Source organism: Gavialis gangeticus, unplaced genomic scaffold (genome assembly GCF_001723915.1).
Source record: "Gavialis gangeticus isolate Ggan-Ray unplaced genomic scaffold, GavGan_comp1, whole genome shotgun sequence".
Taxonomy (NCBI): Eukaryota; Metazoa; Chordata; order Crocodylia; family Gavialidae; genus Gavialis; species Gavialis gangeticus.
The window spans coordinates 49,506,710-49,512,475 of record NW_017729031.1 but is presented as its reverse complement, the minus strand read 5'-3'; the positions used below and the strand labels follow the sequence as shown (position 1 = coordinate 49,512,475).

The 5,766-nt window shown below is 42.3% G+C and overlaps 1 long non-coding RNA gene across 2 annotated transcripts in view; it reads left to right on the top strand.

The window, feature by feature from the left end:
- Positions 1–5,766, top strand: part of LOC109301524 — a 55,937-nt gene that overhangs the window by 16,552 nt on the left and 33,619 nt on the right. The gene's annotated exons all lie outside the window — the stretch shown is intronic.

Below are 5,766 nucleotides of genomic sequence, written 5' to 3'. Positions count from 1 at the left end.
CACAACACAACACAACACAACACAACACAACACAACACATCATTACTTCTTGCTGTTAATTCCTTTATAAAATGATAGGCTCCATGCCAGTTCCGTTTGGGTACCTTTGATGCTGCTGCTAATGCTACTGGTGTTGAGCCAGCTAAATGTTTTTACCTGTTGTCACATGAAGCAGAGGACCATCCATGTGGCTGTAGTGGAGGAGGAGGCCTCACTGGGGCACACTGCCATGTTGTGCAGAGGCCCCAGCGCCAGGAAAGATGCACCTTAACACACACACAATGTCACCCACCCACATCACCCAGCGAGACACACACAGCTGGCAGGCTTCATGGCCTGGCAGGGCCCAGGACCCAGGCCTGCACTAGATTTTACCCCCCTGTGCCCCAAGACATGCAGTCACCCAAGCAGTCACCCACATGACAACTTTTGCCTGTCAGCAGCTTGGGGTGAAGTTCCCCCCAAACCCCTGCACCGATCTTCTTGAAGCTTGGCAAGATTCATGCTCTCAGCAGAGGCTACCACCCCTGCAAGTTGCACCCAAATCGGAGCTAAAATAACGAAGTTATAGATATTTCATTCATTCCCCGTTATAACCTATAGCTGGATCTCTGAAGCTTCAGAGCCACTTTGACCGGATCGAAGCAGCAAACTGATCCAGAGCTCTGGATCAGATCACAGCCATCTGAAGTGGCTGGATCCAAAGCTGGATCGGATTGCCGCCGACTCGCACAGGCCTAGTATCTGGAGTACATGCACACCCTGAGCAATGCGGGACTGTGGGTTCACCATGACTTGAAACAATGTTGACTCTGCTGGGGTCCAGCCCAATAAACTATATAGAAAATAATGATCTTTTTGTCTTTAGACTTATTTACAGTTCATACTATATATAAGTAGGTACAAAAGTTCTGCTTAAAAGTGTGTTTATGCAGTACCTGTACTAAAACTTGCAGTGCTGAGGAAGAGCAGAGAAAGAAGTTGCGGGGGGAGGGGGTGGGGAGGGCAAAGGAGCCATCTAACCATCTAAAATTTACTTTATCTTCTGTAGCAGTAGGAAGGGGACAAATTCAATGCAAACATCCAATAATTAGATTCTACACCGGAAAAATTATAACAAATTTATAAATTTTCCATATATAGAATCTAATTGTTGAGGGGTTGTCCTATATTCAGGATTGTCTTATATTTAAGTAAATATGGTACTTAGTTATGGTAGTTTGGATTGCCAAATGGCATTGCTTCAACATGGACACCCAAATAATAGATAGATACAGATGTTTCAGCCAGTACAATGCATCTATATCTTAAATGAGATAAACTGAAGAGACAGCACAATGTATACATTTTATAGCCTGCCCTGATTTCTCTTACAGCAATTAAACCATTTGCAGATACAGGTCATGACCTTTAAAGCCTTTTTTAAGAATCACCTATTTTTCCACATAATGCAACAGAAGGCATAGTTAACAAAGGCTTCATCTTCACTGCAGTCACAGCAGTGATTGCAATATAGTGTAGAGACTGGGTGGCCAACCTGAAGTATATGGGCCACAAATGGCTCAGGCAGCCTCTGTGTGGCATGCAGCAGACCAGGGAGGGGACAAACAACACAGTAGCAGTTAGGGCAGGAAGCAGAACACAGAGCAGCATATCAGGCAGGGAGTTCAGGGCTGGGAGGAGAAAGCAGAGCAACAGATTTAGTAGTAACGTAGAGGCAGGGAACAGAAAGTAGAGCAGCCAATTGGGTAAAGGAAGGGGAAGGAAGTAGCACTCTGGGAAGGGGTGGGGCTAATTTGTGGCACCCCTGCTAAAAAGGTTGGCCTTCACTGGTGCAGAAATCCCTAAGCTAGCTTCAAACTAATTAGAACAGAAACCAGTAGCAATCTAGTCAGGGTAGCACAGAGCTCAGCCTGAATTAATTCATCCTGCTTCTCAATTGCATTGTTGAGACCTGTCCAAAGATACAAGGGTTAATAAAATTTAATTCAAAACTCCCATGGAACTTAAATCATAACTTTTACAGCCAAAGTCTTTATAACGTTGAAGAAAATGGCGATGTGCTCTATTATATAGTTAATTTCTTCAGAGATGCCTTTCATAATGAAATAGAAAGATTACCTAGTACCACTTGATTAAAGATAGAAACAAATGGCTGAAATAAGGGAAGGAATCTGAGGATTTAGATTCTGTTTTGGATTAAACCTGGTGTAAATTTTAATTTACAACAGCATCTAAGTATTGTAGTGCTGGGCACCTTGAAAACTCTTACGGAGTGATAACATGAGGTGCCTGTACACATGCGGGGAGGTTGCTCCAATGCACTATAATTACAGCACATTGGAGCAGACTCGATTAATTGATAAATCAAGTCTTCTGGAGCATGGTAATTACCATGCTGTAGCCAACTTCCACATCTCATGTATCGACATCTCTGTGCTTCAGAATGGTGGTGGGGGTGATTTAACTAAAGCTTGTTCAATGAGCTTTAGTTAAATCACCCCCACCACCATTTTGAAGCATGGAGATGCTTATACATGAGACTCTGTGGGTGTTTTAATTAGATCCCCCTCCCCCTTCCCCTCTCCCTCCCAAGTACATGTAAAAAATGTCCTAGAATGTCAGTGTTTATAATAGCAACAGAGAAGGTATAAACTTTAACAACCAATCAACAGTATCCCAGCAATAAAAGTGCATTTTGGCAATTCACAAGTGATTTACAATTAATAAGATACTAGCTTGAAGAGACAGGAATTATATTTAAGCAAACATCTATAAAAATATGAAACCACATCAGCTGTTACTATCTGATGCACTTTGCCTTGTTACTGTTAGCACTGTCTTGTAAACAATAATGTTCTTAGATGGGTGCAGGGTGAAAGGAGATGTTTCATGTAACAAGCCATACCCAAGGGAAGTCTTTAATTTATTTTTTTATTTATTAATTTTTTTAAGGGCTGGAAGGAACCTTGAAGATCATCAAGACCAGGCCCCTACCCAGGGGGAGGAAGTCAGCTAGAGTCAAAGAACCCCAGCAAGAAAAGCATCCAAGCATTTCATGAATAAGTCCAGAGTAGGTGCCTGCACCACATCTGGAGGGAGTCTATTCCAGGTCTTGGGGGCTCGGACAGTAAAGAAATATTTTGTTATATCCAGCCTAAAACGGGACATACTTACAGAGTATTATCTGACTTTAAACTAGGTATGGTACTCAGTGGGGAGACACTGCAATATATGCAATACAAATGCGGTGTGACTTTGTTTACTTGCTTCTCTCAGACACGTGAATAGCTGTGTTTAGAAGCTGCCACTTTTGTTTGGCTCCTGTTCTTTGCAGTGGGTCAGTGTAGCAGGACCTGCTCCTTTATGGACAGAAGCAGCCTGGCCAGGGAGCCCTGCAGGTTGCTGGTTGCCTAAGCAACAGCCTAATCGGGGTAATTCACCACACCTGCTGGTGGTCAGATGAAGGAGGCAGGGTCCTGGGGACATATAAGCTCAGAGCTGGAGCTAGCAGGGTCACTGGCAACTGCCAAGGGAAGGACCTCCTGCACATGAGAACTTCCCAAGACCTTGTGCTGCCTATTTTGCTGCCTATGAGAACAGTAAGGCTCCAGGAGCCTCAAGGTACTCAGGGCTAAGAGATGTGCTATCCTAGGGGTGGAAAAGTTACCTTCTTAAAGGGGGTGAGCGCTGCCTGCATTGTGAGGGTTATGTTGTAAGGTGCTTATGTTTGTATTGTTATTTGTCCCAGTGGCTCAGGATGAGGCTGTAGGGGATTTGGAGGCCTCATTAGTGCCCGGAGAAAGGGGCACACAATTTGGGAAGAGCCCTAGCCTCTCACCTAGAAACAACTCTTTCGTTACAACAAAGGTGTGGCAGGAAAGTCAGGTGGGCAGACTGCCCTAGACAGGTGGACAGGCCAACATTGTGACCAGCCATGAGATGGCCCCCTTTCACAGTTGGACTTCAAGAAATCAAGGTATGGATAACTGTGCAAAGTACTTATTAAAAGGAGCATAAGTGCAAATGCAAGAGCTATTTCTGGCCACAGCTGCACCTAAATCATCACATTTGCTCCTATGTCTTTATACTTCCCTGTTTCTTCACTGATGCTGCCCTTGAGTGAAGGAGGAGTTATGGATTATGCTACATTCTTGAATTTCTTCTTTGTGTGCATCACCTGTGTTACTCTGTTACTACCATCCATTACCAGTTTGCCTTTAGAGAAGTACCTCATTTGTATTATGTTTAATGTCTTATATTTGCAGGTAAAGAGTTCTAGAACCAAACTAGGTTCTTTCAAATAGACTCCCAACATTGCATTGCATCCTATTATGATCCTATATTGTTAGCTATTTAAATGTACCTTGGAGAACACACAAGTAAATCCTACAATCAAAAGATTTTCTTATGTAGATAGATTTAGGTTTTGATTTATGTATTTTTGTTGAAATGGTGGTCCTTTGTCTTATGTCAGTCCTTGTAGTCTGACTTATGATAACCTTATGAAGTATACACTTTTAAATATAACACTCTATTTTACACATATCAAATGGGAGCCCTATAACTTCTAGTAGGAGAAAAGCTTATATAATTTGTAGCTAAAGAAATACATTCAGTTCCTGACTCCTAACAAGAAATAAACAAAATCATTAAAGAAAAGTTAAGTTTGGCTTAAGTTTTACATAATCTAACAAAAAAATTCCGTCACCAGCCTAATATCTGATTTCAATTTATGACAAGAACTGAGTGGAGAACGATAAAATAAATGATTGGTCAGGGAGGTTCCATTTGAAAGTGTGCATATTTTTAATTACTTTTGAAATGGGAGAGGTGATGTAAATGAGAAAGCTGTCTGATGGATTTGTATTTGGTTTACCTGATAAAGCAAATCACAGCATGAGAAAAAATCAGCATCCAAAATATGAGGTGATATAGCTTTCCCTCTTGTGAGGTTATTAAAATTTTTGGCATAAAATTTTATAAAAATAACAATGACCTGATTATAAATGAACACAAAGCCAAAACAAAGATACCTGTCTTGAATCAAGTCTACCACTACATTTGCCTGCAGTTTTCAGACTCCCTGGGTAGTCTGAAATGAAGAACTCCATAAAAGTCATGATTTATATCTATACCTATAAACTACAAAATAGTCGTTGTTTTCTGGTAGATGGAGCTAGCAAACATATATAAGCCTGCTATCTCCATCTACCAGAAACAGTGATTACTGTGTAGTTTTCAGAACCTCTTCATCTATAAACTGTGCTTTTAAAAAGATAAGCATGATAGTAATACAGGTGGACTATGACCATGCTTCTCTACAAGAGAATATAAGGAGAATTTTTCCATCCCCACTATAAAATCTTCTACTTCATTGCCATTTATCTTCCCAACCTTTTTGACCTACCTTTTATGGCTTCATCCCCCAAGTTGTAGGGGGTGTTGGGGGGGGGTCGGGAAGTGGAACAGGATATTTCTAATTATTTTGATAATATCCTACACCCTAGAGCAGGGGTTGCCAACCAGGGGTATGCATATCTCCAGTAGTACTTAAGAAGGCCCTAGAGGATACGTGCGGGCAGGGATGGAGTGCTACCATGCATGATGCTGTGCTGCCATGCAGGCACTGCCCATGTGGCTGGCTGTGAGGGGGCGGGGAAGCTCACATGCTATGGCTGCCACCGCTCCACATTTTGGCCATGCACCCCCCCACACCCTGCTTTGTAGCTAGCCACGCATGCACCCTCCCCCCCTTGCTTTGTG